General features: G+C 50.6%; 1 protein-coding gene across 2 annotated transcripts in view; it reads left to right on the top strand.

Moving 5' to 3' along the window:
* The window catches only part of PSD2 (pleckstrin and Sec7 domain containing 2), a 78835-nt gene that overhangs the window by 20642 nt on the left and 45293 nt on the right, over positions 1 to 12900 (top strand). Inside the window, exon 1 of one of the 2 annotated variants that reach the window (XM_036391540.2) lies at positions 283 to 500. The exons of the other annotated variant lie outside the window; for it this stretch is intronic. The gene's annotated coding sequence lies outside the window, so the exon portion shown is untranslated. Of the gene's footprint in view, positions 1 to 282; positions 501 to 12900 lie in introns of those variants that run through there. 2 annotated transcript variants of the gene reach the window in all.

The following is a 12900-nucleotide window of genomic DNA, read 5'->3' as shown; positions in this document are numbered from 1 at the left end:
CAATTCGCAGGGTGAGGATCTGCTGGCAGGAAGCAGAGCAATCCCTCAGCGCTCTGCAGGTGTCCGTGGGGGGACAAGCCCCAGCACTCCGGGGACACCCACGGCAGCTCCAGCGCTGCGAGCGGAGCCTCCCAGGCAGCGGCGGGTCTGCTCCTGCCAGGGGCTCTGCCGGAGCTTTATTCCATCCTTTCCCTGCTCCATTCACCGTGCCTCCTGCCTCCTCCCCCTCTGCCGTCCCTCCCACCCTGCCTGCTGGATCCCCAGCAGTCTCTTGACACCTTGGGGGAAGGCTGGGAGGTGTAACCATCGCCAGCGAGCGAGGCAGAGCAGGAGAGAAGGGAGAAGGAAGCCAATAACAGGGAGGTCTAGGAAGGTGGTGGAGGGGGAGGGACGGGGCCACTCCTCCATCGGTGGGACTGCAGATTATTTTGCATGGATTGTTGAAGAGAAAAGGGAGCTGCATTTGTGAAGGGACCAAAAAAAACCAGCTCACTGCTCGGGTAAGTGCCAATGCGAGCTCCCCGGCTCTCATTGTCATGCTGTACATCGATCCCCCCTCCTATTTTGCTTAGTTATACTGGGTTTGGTTCTTATTAGGATTATTTGATGCATCAGCTGTGTGCTTCAGAGGCTGGAGACTGACTGGTACGTGTGTGTGTGTGTGTGTGTGTGTGTGTGTGTGTGTGTGTGCATGTGGGAAGATGCCCATTCTCTGGATATATACATTGACACATTTTTCCAGCTCTCAGTGTGGTGTCTCATTGGCAGTGTTACCCCAAAGCGTGCCGTACACACACACACAAATGGTGTTTGCTGCTCCTGCCTTTAAAATCCACTCACACACGCAATTATTGAAGCTGAAAATTAAAGAGGGGCTCTTAAATCACAGTCCTCAGTGGTAGGGGGCTACCTCTCTTTATCCTGAGCCTGACACGTTCAGTATTATGTTTTATAGCAAAGCTACATTTAAAGATCAATTCGGCAGTGGTTATTGCATCCAAATTACATGGTTGTCATGGAGATGGTACAGAGAAGCTGAAGTGATATGACTGCATCTGGACTGGAGTGGGGCTTTGCTGCCGAGTGAGATCCTGCCTTGCCTCCTGTGTCTTTTTGTCTCTGCTGGGTTACAATTTCTTTTAATCTTGAATGAAGCAGTGCTGTATTAGAGGATTTAGAGGTCGAGCTGCTGGGAAGGGTGTGTGTTACCCCCACTCAGCACTGGGTTATTATCATAATTGTTCTATTAACGTCTGCCTCTCCCTGAATTTCTTCCACAAGTCTGGGAAGGAAGAAGGCGTGAGAAGGACAGATAGTTTTCTGAGCACAGCTAGGGCTGGGAGTACTTTCTAAAAGGATACCTGCCATGCCCACACCTCCCTGCTGGCTCCCACACCTTGGGGGACAAAAGGGAAAGGATGCTCTGCTTTTAGCTGTGTTTATCTTCCATTTTGCTGCCTCAACTTTGAGGATTCAAGGAGCCAGTCACCTGCTCGTCACTGTGTCAGGGGAATGGCTTTTTTAAAAATTATTATTTTAATTATTATATTTGTTTGCTTTGCAACTGGTAATATGGATGTGTTGGCAGTTGGGAAAGAAAATCCATAATTTATGAGAATGATATTTTCCTGCCTAAGGCTAGCTAGAATACAAAGAGTATATCTGTGGGAAGGGCATGTTATATGTTACAGATGTGTATTTCTCTAGTGGCTGGGAGTAAATCACACTATTGTGCTCATCTTCATTATTTTGGGTGTTAGGCTGGCTTTAGTCAATATTTAATCTAAGCTCATTGTGTGCTCGCACAATAAACGTGCAATTTGGAGCCTAACTTTACATCTCGAAAATGCTCTAGGAATGCATGTGGCATTGTCTCCATAAATGCAATTTCACCCTTTTCTGTGAGACCAAGCCTATTGTGGGCATGTAAATATAGTAAAAGGCACTGGTGGAAGCAAGCCCATCAGAATGGCAGTGTTTCTCTAATTGTATCACTAAACATAAGACAGAATTAATTACTAGGATAAACAGAGCTTTGTAGCTCTTGGATCAGGATAATATTTGCATGGAGTTCCAGGCCTGCATTATAGTAGCTGGCATTATGGCTTTAATTCCCCCCATGCCAGTAGATAATGTTTTTTAGCCAGGAGTGGAGCATATTATCATTAGATATTTTTGCTTTAAAAATATGTTAAATCCCCATGTCCTTGTCAAATTGTCCATTGCAACTGTTCCAAAGTCTGTTATTCAACTTGGATTTTCCTTAATGTGATTTTTCCCATGCAAGTCCAAGCAAACAATGGATAAAGTCTGGAAGTGGGTGGCCGAGTCCAGAGAGGATGTCAGAGAGATGGCTATTCACAAAATGGATGGTTCTCATTCTGGGCCTCTTTTCCCCCTGAAAGTTAGGCACAAGTGGAGCTGAAGTGGGTAGTTTTCCCTGGAGATCCCTTTGGGGGTGTGAGGTTGGAAGCTGAGTAGTGAGTAGTTCTGCATTAATACTGAGTTCCTTCCTGTCTCAGCACCTTCAGCCCACCCTAGGATGTGGCTGGATTATTCTCTGGGGAAACTGAGGCTTGGCATGGTTAAATGACTTTGCCAAGGTGACAATGGCAGTGTTGGGCAGGGGACACAGGAGCTCTGCCAGGAAGAACCTCTGTGTGACCACCAGGCCTGCTCAGTGTCCTGCTTGCACGGGGAGGTGGTGATGGGGAGCAGTAACTCCAGTTCATGGAGACCAGCTGGGTGTGTTTGCTGAGGCCACTCATGAGAGCTCCACAGAGGGTGGCAAGAGGGACTCAAGCACTTTCAGACCAGTTTCTGAGCTGCCCAAGACAAGGACTTGCTTTTCTGACCTCAGGCTGCCCTCTTTGCGTGGCCCATCAGGTGGCTCTTCACACGAAGCCCTCACAGGTGTCTTGGCTTTCTGCTCTCCCCACTGGTGCTGCTCCCCTCTCATCTCCCTGCTGAAATACCCTGAATTGCTCTCCTGGACTTCAACCCACTTCTCTGCTCTCCATCCCATCACCCAACACCTTTTTGTCCTCTTCCTCCATGGGTTTTCCCAGCAATGAAGTTCCCTCCATCCAGCAGTGCCACAAGCTTCCATGCCATGGGTTTGTGTGCTGTGTGCCTGTCCTGAGGCACACAGTGCTGGGTAGGTCAGGCCACCATGTCAAAGCAACTCGAGTGAAAAGTCTCCTTTAAAATCTGAAGTTGCCCCACGTGGTGTCTGTGGTTCTGCACAAAGCTGGAGCTGGTTCTTGTTGGCAGAAGGAAATGGAATTCCCTGTTCAATTGCCACACAGACACCTGTGTGTGGCCCTGCTGACTCTCACAGGTTGCTGCAGTTGCCAGGAGGATGTTCCCTGGGCTGGGAGGGAGCTGTGGCTACTGCCAGCAAAGTGCTGGCTATGGGCACAGCAATTCCTTGGAGGTTGAGTGTGAGCAGTCCCTGGAGTGGGTGATCTCCTGGTGAAGTGGCCACATCCCCTGTGGGTGCTGCTTGCTCTGCTGCCTGACAGTCTCTGCTGTGGACACACCTCTTTGCCAGATTTGCTGGAGGCGAATTCATCCTCCTTGCCCTTCTGGCAGGAAAATGCCTTTCCCAGGATGTGCTGGGACAGGATCCATGGGAGGGCCAGTGCACCCAGGCTCTCAGTGGCTGGATGGAGCCATAGGAATGGTTCAGGCGTGGATTCTGCACTGGAGGCCCGTGGTACTTCCCTGTGGGGGTTATGGTGTGAGAGGGACAGGGTCAGTTCTGGGCTTCTCCCTGTTTCCTGTGACCCTGGGGAGGTGACTGGCAGGGGCAGAGGCACTGTCCAAGCTGGACAGCAACCACCTCTCCCTCTGTCCTCAGTGCTGTCCTTTGTGCTCCTGCAGGAGCTCCAGGAGTGGCTGAGATGCCTGAGGAGGTCCTTCCCTGCAGCCCATAGCCCTGATCCTGGGCAGCACCCAGCTCTGCTCAGCTCCCAGGTGGGGACACTGGGGATTCCTCTAGAGCAAACACTGCCCATCACTGGATCAGGCCCAGTGCTCCCTCACTTGCACCAGGCAGGGCCAGAGGGAGCAAGGAGCTGCAGGCAGCCCCAGCAGACATTCTGCAGCTGAGCCCAAGCCCCTTCTTGTGCTCTCCATGCTTTTTCTGGGCTCTGGGCCTCAGCCTGGCACTGGGCACATGGTTTGTCACCTACCTCTTCACCACCACTGCATTTCCTCCACTCCTTCCTCTTCCTCCTTCTCATCACCTCACGTACTCCCCTCATGGTTTCTCAGCTCTGTGGTTTTGCAGGGCCAGTGGAAGAGGCAGGGCTGGCAGGTGGCTCAGGCTGTCTGCTGTCAGGTTGTTTGAACTGTCCCCATGTCCTGGCTAGGAGCTGTGCTCACACTCCTCTCCCAAAAGAGGAGACCACTCCTGAAGGGATCTTCCCAGCACCACTCTGAGGAGTGCCATGGGAGCTGCTCAGGTGTCACCTCTGTGGTGCCACCAGCCTTGCCTCATCTTCTGCTATGTCCTCTTCTTCTCTGAGACATGCTGGATGGCTCCCAGCAAAGGTGGTGCTGGTGGGATGCCCTGACATTGGTGGCTGTCACACACCTCAGCAGGGGCAGGGATGGGCCAATGCTTCCTTCCAAGCAGGATGAGCCCAGGATTGATCCCAGGACTTTCTGCCTTCCTCTACAGCATGGGACATGGTCTGGTTCCAACCTCCCAAAGCCCCAGTCTGGCAAAATCTTTGTGTGCTGGTTTTGTGTCTCCTGCCCTCCAGCTCTGACACCTCCACACTGCAGAGGCCCCCAGTGTCTCTGGGAGCTTTCCCTGTGCTGTGGCTGTGGCAGGGACATGCTGGGGACAGGGCTGCTCTGTGACCTTTGGGATGAAGTGTTTGCAGGGCTGGGGGCTCACAGCTGGATTTGGTGTCTTGTATGGTCACTGCCCATCCTTGTCTCCCCCAGGCAATGCAGCTGAGCTCCCCTGGCCCTGTGGCCTGGCTGTGGCCCTGGGATGGAGAACTGAATTCCCCCTCAAAAGACAGAACCTAGGAGAGCAAATCCCAGTGATATCTCCTTTCTGGGAGTTAGAGGATGTGCCTCTGAGTTCTCCTGATCAACCTCAAGCAGGAAAACTGACATCAGACCCCAGTGCCTGATCCTCTCACGGTTCACCAACTGTACTGAAAAGCCCAGGGAAAATGCTGTGAGCTCAGCCTCCTCTCTGGCTTCTCCTCCCCCATGTGCAGTTGTCTCTCTATTATTTTCTTGATATGGAAAAACAAATTTGACCCAAATATCTTTTTCTTTTAAATCTTTAAAAAATTATAAGACAGTAGGGAAATGCTGTGATACCAAACGAAATTGAAGGGTTGCATTTTTTTTTTTTTGTTTTCTGGATTTGCTTACATGCTCCAAAGTTAAGGCAAAAATCTCTGTTCTTGCAACTTTTTTTTTTTAATCCAGCTCTTCAGTGGTTTCAGCACAAGTGCATCACAACCCTAGGTAAGGTCTAGCTGACCTATAATTGCAATTTTCAGCAAGTGAACAATTTTTCCAAAAAATTTCACACAGTTCTATGCAAAAGCCTCATAGAGGTAGAGAGGGTGTTCCCTGTGGTACCTTCCAGCCTTCCTCCAGCACCTGATCCAGAACTGGGATCTGAGGCCAGCTCAGGGAAACATCAGGTGCTGCCATAGAGAGAGCAGGACCTGCTGACTGCACCCTCCTCCACAGCAGGGCCTGGGCACACTCAGAGATCTCTGCCCACTCTGTGCACGGCCACTTGCTGTTGGCTGGTGCTGGACACAGGAAGAGAGGATGGCCCTGCCCTAGTGGAAGGTGACCTGCCCATGGCAGGGCTTTGGAATGAGGTGATCTTTAAGGTTCTTACCAACCAAACCATTTGGGGATCCTGTGGCACCTTCTCCAGGTCACCCACAGCCTCTCCCCTTGCATGTCCCAAAGCAGCATCTCATCCTGGCAGTTTAAGGAGAGTTTGGACAACACTCTCAGGCACAGGGTGGGATTGCTGGGCTGTCCTGTGCAGGGCCAGGAGCTGGACTGGATGATGCTTGTGAGTCTCTTCCAACTCAGGGTGTGCCATGGCAGAGAGACCTGGCAGCCTTGGATGAGTCCTGCCCTCAGTGTGACATGAGGCACTGTCACAGACATCTTTTATGAAAAATCCTTTCCTTAGGATTTTTCCTCCTGAGAAGCTGAGAGGCCTCAGGAACAAAATGTAACCAATGGTTATCTGCTGCTGTGGAATGCAACAGGTGCATCTGGGATTGGTCTCATGTGGTTGTTTCTAATTAATGGCCAATCACAGTCAGCTGGCTTGGACTCTCTGTCCAAGACACAAGCTTTTGCTATCATTCTTCTTTTCAATTCTTAGCCAGCCTTCTGATGAAATCCTTTCTTCTATTCTTTTAGTATAATTTAATATAATATATATCATAAACTAATAAACCAAGCCTTCTAAAACATGGAGTCAGATCCTCATCTCCTCCCTCATCCTCAGACCTCTGTGAACACGGTCACAAGGCACTGCTCCCAACGCTGAGCTCTCCTTGTGAGGGGCTCTGCTCCTTCCCAGATTCTGCATGTTTGCTCCTCAGACAGGCACTGGTACCCAGCCTGTGGGAGTGAATGGAGGAGAACTGGGAGCCTGGAGCTTTGGCACTTGCTAGGAACAAAAGCAAGCAGGCTGTGGATGCAGCCTGCCCAAGCAGGACACAGGCACGGGGGGGACAGAAGGGGTTTCTGGCCAGAAGGGGATACACGATGCAGGGGAATTCTGCTAAATTAAAAATATATATTTGTCTTTACTGGTACAACAGAAGCTAGGGGAGCAGGCAAGAGGAAAGTGAGAAAGCTTTATTTAATTAGATTATAAGGCCCCAAAGGCTTCAGACTCATAAAAAAAAATGAATTGATTTTTGTAATTGAGGATGGGGTTTCTGCCAAGTGCTGCCTTAATGAGTATTTAGGTTTTGCCTCCTAAGTTAGCAGCACCAGGCAAGGGCAGCTATTCAAGCCACTGCTCACCAGAGTCCTGAGCTTGGAAACAGGAGCTGCCTGCCTGCAGCTGGGGGTGTTAACCTGCCTTTCCAGGAAAGGACATTGTGTGTCCTTTCAAGGCAGTTTATCCAGGTCTCTTGGTATTCTCTCAACATTAAAGCCCTCCTTCTTCTCCAGAACCCAGGAGGCAGCTTTCTACATGCATGGGAAACTGAGGCAGCAAATAATCATGGGGCTGGTTATCCTTACAGAAGTGGAGAGAATTAATTTGCTGCAGCAGCTGAGGCAGTTTCCTTTGGTGGCTCCTTCCTAGGGGATGCTGGGACAGGTGTGTGCCTCTGGAGCCTATCCTGTCCCCCCCTGCCTCTCCTGCAGGTGATCCTTAAAGCACAGCAGGTGAAAGGGTGTTTGGGGCATGCACAGCTGGGACCTGCCTCTGCAGGAGCCATGGGACACCAGGGAGGGCATTATCCCTCACCCCAAACCATTAGACTGTCTGGAAAGAGCAAGAGTTTTTTATCCCAAACTTTTGGATCTACCTCCTTTTGCCCTTACAGGCTTCCTCCAGAGTCTTTTCGTGTTTGCATGCAGGAATGGGGAGAGTTCAGTGTGCAGAGGTTCAGGATTTCCTGTGTGCCCCCGCTGTGAGAGCTGGGGTAAGTCCAAGAGGAGGTGATTCCAATCACCCTGGTGGGAATGGTGATCCAGAGCTGCCTGGGGACCAGGAGCAGAGTAACAAGGCCAGGTGAAAGGCAGGAGGTTTGGATGTGCAGGATCACAGCAAGATCACAGCTTGATAGCAACACCTAAAATGCAGATGTGTTACTATTACTGCTATCAGAGCAGGGGAGCAGAAAAGTGGCCACAGAATTCCAGGAGCACGTGGTAGATGTAGGGAATGGTTCTGTAGCAGAAGCTTTTTGAGCTGGGTATTTAGAGCAGGAAATCCACTGCTCTCCAGACAACAGCAAACTGCAAGGAGTGCACCTTGTGGGGATGCTGTCCCTTTGATTCTGCACACTGTAACCATCAGAGATTCCCAGAGTCAGGCACACCACTGCAGCTTGCACACTTGTGCCCTGCAGCAAACTCAGCTGCCACTCCTCGTGTGCCACTGTGTCATTGGGTCACAGGCTGCACCAGGCTGAGCAGCACTCATCTCCTGAACCTCTTTCATGTTTACAGCACACTGATTTCTGGCAGGCCCCTCTGGCCTCCCTGTGCTTCAGTAAAGCCTCAGTCCAGCACGTAATTCATCAGTTCCCAAAGTCACTGTCTGATGCCCAGATGCAATCATGTCTAGGGAGCAGGAGAAAAGCCCTGAGAACACCTAAAAAAGTCTGCTAAGAGGCACAATGACCCTACTGCAGGCTGGTGTAGCAGCTCTGCTCTACCCTTGCCACAAAACTTAGTGCAGGGTGTCTCAGAGGTTGGGAGAACCTTTTGGTCCAGAGCAGGTGTGGTTAAAACACTGTCCTGCTGCAATTACATCATCCTGATGAGCTTTTTGCTCTTTTTGTAATTCCCCTGAGGAGAAGCAGCATCCTTGTCCCTGTAAAGCACCTTTACATCAGTCTAGAGTGTGCCTGTTAGAGTCCTTCCTCAGGGAAATCCCACTGCTCTCACCATGGTTATCCAGCACATCCATTAAGGGCAGACCCAGCCTCTGCACAGGAGCTGCAAAATGGCTCCACCAGGGTTTCACTTGCACTTTCTGGACAACTTGCTGTGTTTTCAAAACAAGTCAGCTTCAACATTTCAGGCTGCTCGGAGGCATTCATGCTTGGGGAGGCCAGATCTGGCCATGTCACAGTAAGATGTTCCTGTGGCAGTGTTTGCAGCCCAAGGATGTTCAGCAGGGCTGGGCAGCAGCCCTGTAATTTCATGTGGCTGTTTGCAGCAGAAGCATCAGAGCTGGGGCTGCATCCAGGCTGGGGGCAGAGAGCAGCAGAGTGAATTCTTCTGCTTTAGCAAAAACTTCTGATGCAGATCAGACTCAGCCTTTCTGCTGACTCTGAACCCGGGGGGCTGAGCTCAGCTGGATATGTCTACATTTGGGTGAGCTGACACTCACTCAAAGTGCTTTTCCATGTAATCAAGCAAGTTCTGGTATACCCAAGTTCTGAGCAGCATCTCCTGTGCCATGTTAAAGATAATGATAACTCAACACATCCTAACAGAACAAAGAAATCCTGGTTTTCCTTTAGTGATTCCATCCTGGCCTGGAAGTTCTGAGAATAAATATGCAATTATATTTTCTGCCATTTCTACACCCTGCTGACTGCAGCCTGGGAGACTGAGCAGACAGCACATCATTACACAGATTTGATGGATCCACCAAAAATGTAGGTGTGCCCCAGACCATTTTTCCTTCAGTGAAAGATGCTGGAGAAAGGAGAGAGTGGTCATGCTGCCTGCAAAACAGACACCCTTTCCAGAGAACAGAATGAGTGAGAGACTCCTCCAGCATGGAAGAATGATGAACTGTTGGTCCTACCTTGGTTTTCTACAGCCAACAGGCAGTTTTCAGAAGGTCAGTGATCATCTGTTTGCCTTGGAAAGATTTACTTGGCCCACACTTCTTTTATAGGAATGTTTTCTGCAGTTTTGAAAGGAAAAGTGGAAATTTTGGGCTAAACCTGCCTGCTGAGGTGAGCTTATGGGCAAAGTATTCACTAGGAGAAGGGCTGATGTTCACATCCTAGTCTGAGAGCAGTGATTTTCCTACACCACTGTCCTGTCTGTTCCCCTGTAGTGGCTTCCTCTCTCCACTTTGCCTTTCAAATGTCTTGATTTGGTCCTGGTGATGTATTAAAGTCCCTTCATATTAGATCTCATGTTCTCAGGCTGTTCCTTGCAGGTCCTGTGTGCAGACAGCTTTATGCCCAAGTGGAGCTGCTGACTTTAGTGGAATTGCCACATTTTGTGCCCTAACACCCTCTAATTTCAGGCAGGGAAGTTTCAGCCCCGTTGGCTGTCAGCAAATCTTGGCTGAGTCTGTGTTTTCAAGCCAAATAAGTGCATCTCAGTCTGATTTGGGTGAGGGAAGCTGCTTTTCCTTTCCTTTCCTTTCCTTTCCTTTCCTTTCCTTTCCTTTCCTTTCCTTTCCTTTCCTTTCCTTTCCTTTCCTTTCCTTTCCTTTCCTTTCCTTTCCTTTCCTTTCCTTTCCTTTCCTTTCCTTTCCTTTCCTTTCCTTTCCTTTCCTTCCCTTTCCCTTTCCCTTTCCCTTTCCCTTTCCCTTTCCCTTTCCCTTTCCCTTTCCCTTTCCCTTTCCCTTTCCCTTTCCCTTTCCCTTTCCCTTTCCCTTTCCCTTTCCCTTTCCCTTTCCCTTTCCCTTTCCCTTTCCCTCTCCTCCACTGAGATGAACACACAAAGTCCCCCCTGGTGTGACACTTACCCAGCTGTTCCCCTCACAGATGGATGCCTCGCCTCAGGTCCCAAGTGGACACTGCTTGCTCCTGTGTTATTGCTGAAATCAGTCAGAGCAATCAGTCCTATCTGGACTCTCCAACAGCCTTCTCTGGACTCAAACACCTTCAGCAGTCAAGTCTCTGCTACCTGTCCGTGGGTGCCTTGTACCAATGCTCCTGGTTTGGAGGCCAGCTGGAATTGCTGACATGGTGACCCTCAGGAGCATCCAAGAGCCCTGAAGCAGGTGTTTCCCTCAAGGATGTGGGGACCATCACAGTGTGCACAGAGCTGTGTTGGCAAGCAGAAATCATGCTTAACTGAGGGGCAGGGAGGGCCCTTTGGAGAGCAGGGCTGAGTCTCTGCTGGGCAAAACAAGGACCATTCCTCTCTGCCAAGGGAGCCTGGTCACCCTCCTCAGACACTGAAGTTACTCCTTTTTACCTGGAGATCTCCAGGGTGGAAATGCAAACCTTTTGAGATGTCTGTAGATGTATATAATGACATCCACAATGCTTGCTGTTCTCTTTCTCAAAGGAGGATCCCCTCCTTCATCCTCCAGCTTCCAGAGAGGTCCTCTCACCCACACTAATGCCAGCAGGATGTTCCTGGTGGTTCCCTGTGGATGAAGAAGTGCTGTGTGGAGAGAATGGGAGATTTCACACTCTCACTGATGAGTCAGGAGTTATCTGGTGTTGCAGGTTGCTGCACACAGCTTTGGACACCATCAGCTGTCTCCAAACCAGCTTTCTCTGATGTCAGCACCCACAAAAGTCTGTTTGCTGTCATCCTCCTCTCCTGACAGGGTTGGGAGATGCTTGCTCCCTGCTCTCTGGATCACACTGGGCTCCCAGGGAGCCCAAAGCCAGTGCCCAGCCATCTCTGCACATTCTGGACTCTCAGAGCTCCTGGTCCCCATACCCCTTGGGCTGGAGCCATCTGTCTGCACACATTGTCTGCCAGCTTCTGTGGTCAGAGGATCCCTGGAAAAGTCTGATGTATTCCTGGTCCTCATCTCCGAGGTTTATGGATGTGTTGGAGTGTGAAGGGAGTTTGCCTCCCTTCCAAAACTCCTTTTCATTCTGCAGTTCTGCTCTCCATCCCTCTGGATGTCTCTCCCAGGGGACAAGCAGGATGGGCTCGCCTGCTGCCTCCTGAAATCCTGCAGCGAGGCGTTGCATGGGTTTAGTGTAGACAGACAGCATGGCAGGAATTTCCTTTTCTGGGCTCTGAGTCAGCTGCCAGCCCTGTTTTAATATTTTGGGTACTGGGAGAATGTGGGGAAGGAGGATCAAGCAAAGGGAGGGAAAGAGAGGGGAAGAAGCTGTTTCCATTTATGGCTCATGAGAAGCAGTTGCAACTCTTGTGGATTTTTATGGAAGGTAGCCCTGGCTGTGGGGAAAGCTGGGTTTTAATGAATTCAATTACGATGCTGCACAGAACTGAGTGGAAAGGCTCCACAAACAGCCTGGTTTTATATAAAAAAACCCCAACCCTATAGACAATCAGACTAAAAACTCCCCTTCCAAAGGAGGTGAGCACCAGAGCAGACAGGCACAGGTGAGGATGGAGCCAACTCTGAGCTGAGCCTAAAAGCCCTGAAAACTCCTGTCTTGGGTTGGACTCAACCCAGCATGGACTGATTACAAGGTGTTTGTTCTGCACTAAGGCAAGGCTGGGACTCACCTGTTACCCTGAACAGGCATCCTTCTCTCAAGCTCTTCTCTGAGCTCTAGGAGCTGCCTGAAGGGTGCCAGGGCACAAAAGGCATCTGCCTCTTTTCTCCACTTTTTTTCCCATGCCAGCAAAGAGCTGGCTGGGATCCTTTGGTATCCCTGTGGTCCTTTTACAGCTGCAGGCTTGAGATCTGTGCCATGGGCTCCTGCAGCAAACAACCACCTTGGGCCAGACCCACTGAGTGGGGAGCATTGTGTTGGAGAGGCAGGAACAACATCCCTTGGGAGCTGCCCTTCTCCTCCCTCCCACAGGATGCAGTAAAAATTTGCCCTCCTTTGCTGTTCCCTCTCTGGAGGCTCCTGGTTCTCTCTGGGCCACAGGAGGATTCCTGAATTGCAGTGGGTTTCTGCAGGAGCAATCCACAGGGAGCCCTGCCAGGTCTCCAAGGGGGTCAGGGTTTGCTTCTGCAGGAGGGAGGATCTGAGGATCAGACAGACCCCACTGACTGCAGCAGGATCTTTGTCCTCCCACGGTCAAGCTGAGAGGCCCTGGGGATTTGAAAGGAAGATTCCAGACCTGACATGCTGGAACACAAGGACATTCAGGTCCATGTTCATCACATCCTGGACCTTCTGCCTCAAGCTCACACTTCTCCTGGGAGACCCATCAGCTCATTGTCCCTGTGCTTTGGCCCACTTTTTGTGGAGGCTTAAGTGACTCCTACCATGTCATCAAGATGCAAAGTGAGAGTGCAGCCACAGAACCACAGAACCACAGAACCACAGAACCACAGGCTGG

The sequence above is a fragment of the Molothrus ater genome, chromosome 15 (genome assembly GCF_012460135.2).
Source record: "Molothrus ater isolate BHLD 08-10-18 breed brown headed cowbird chromosome 15, BPBGC_Mater_1.1, whole genome shotgun sequence".
Lineage (NCBI taxonomy): Eukaryota > Metazoa > Chordata > Aves > Passeriformes > Icteridae > Molothrus > Molothrus ater.
Note: the sequence above shows the minus strand (reverse complement) of the source record. Positions and strands in the feature narration are given on the sequence as shown.